The sequence below is a fragment of the Belonocnema kinseyi genome, chromosome 1, assembly GCF_010883055.1.
Source record: "Belonocnema kinseyi isolate 2016_QV_RU_SX_M_011 chromosome 1, B_treatae_v1, whole genome shotgun sequence".
In the NCBI taxonomy this organism is placed as follows: domain Eukaryota; kingdom Metazoa; phylum Arthropoda; class Insecta; order Hymenoptera; family Cynipidae; genus Belonocnema; species Belonocnema kinseyi.
Genome location: NC_046657.1, coordinates 159,056,285 through 159,057,992, shown reverse-complemented (window position 1 = coordinate 159,057,992; position 1,708 = coordinate 159,056,285).

The following is a 1,708-nucleotide window of genomic DNA, read 5'->3' as shown; positions in this document are numbered from 1 at the left end:
GGCAAGTTGATGCATTCGTCTTTTGGTCTTATGATCATCCGTTGGTTTTGTTTTACGGTTCGCATCGGCCAAAGCTCTCGCTGCATTATACACACAATAATTCATAGCCCGGAGGTCGGATTCACCGGAAAAATTTCCACGAAGCTCGTCATCCATTTCATCCAGATCTTTAGGCTTGAGAGAAACCTTGGTGTTGATGTTTCTCCGGGTCGTAAAGCATCGCTCTTCATCTGTTGGATGCCTGCCCGCGATTGGTCTTAGTGTCGCCTCTGTTTCTTTGTTGCCGGCTTGTTCTAGCTGTGGTAGAGTAGGCGTTCCGCTTACATAGTCCCTTTTACGGAGTAGTTCAGTATGGTTTCGCAGACGTTGCTGCGAAAAGTACGATAGCTTCGGGTGTTTTCGCACCACAGTGCATGCAGTCGTGCCATGTAACCCCGTTCAGGGGCTACACTCGCATCGTAGCAGTCTAGCAAGTCGTGATTCAGTCGCTCCGTCCACCCAAAGGTCACGAGATCCCACCGATCCATCGCATTGAATCCATTTTCTTTGGCTCCCCCAACTCTAGATTGGTCGACATTGTTGGCCGATCCATTGGCGGGAGCCCTGCGCGTTCTGTTGTTTTGAACCGCACTTACTAGTACTTATATACTCTATACTAGTACTTATATATATATATATATATATATACAATCGATCTAAGACACTCCAAAAACCCGGAATTATACGTTTTTCTACAAATTTGAAATTAAATTTTATCTGTAAAAAAATCCCTCCTCTTCGCTCCGTTGGAAATCGAACCCGTAGCTCTTCCGATTGCTGGTCAGGTTCTTTACCCGCTGATTTAGACTAAAGAGTCTAAAGAGGGATCTTTTTTCACAGAAAAAAAAAATTAATTTTTAAAGTATTCTAAGCATTTTTTCTGATGTGTGTTTAGAAACCTCCATCAAGATGTACAGAAATTATTGATAGAAATTTTTTTGTCGATTTTATCAATCATTTTAAAGATAGGCAACTTTTGATATTGATTGTACGTAGTGAGCAATCTTAAATTCCAACTGAAATTTAATCCTGCGAATTGAGATTAAGAAAATGAGTGTTATTAGTTTGCGTCTAAATTTATATAAATATATATTTTTTAAGATTCCTGAGAGAATTACAAGATATTTTTGAATATTTCAGATGTGTCAAAAAAGAATCTAGAAGATTTAAAGAATTTCTCTTTTATTTTATAGGATATTACGAAATATTAGGCAAAATTCGAGTCTTTTTAAAAGAAAGATTCTAAGTTTTTAAATATTAATCATTTATTTAAAACGTCCTAAATTCCAGAAAATATTTGTAGCTTACTCTAATTTTTATCAAAATTTAAAAAATTTGTTCAAAATGTAAAAAAATTAACTAATAATCTTCTCATGTTTTTCAGGAATTAACCCTTAAACGGCCAAAACGCCACTACCGGTACACTGCTTTTCAACGGCCAATAACTAAGACTATTCGACACTAGAAAAAACTGAGACACATATATTTTTATTGCTTAAGATCTCCTCTTTCCGACGGTGCCAATGAAATTCCTCAAAAAATTTACTTATTATCCCAAAATGCAGTTTAAAAAAAAACGTGATTTTTCGTGCCTATTTTTTTTGTGAACCATTTTCCAAAGCTTTTCGAGTCTGTAATTAACCTGGAATCTCACTAACGGGTGGAATAA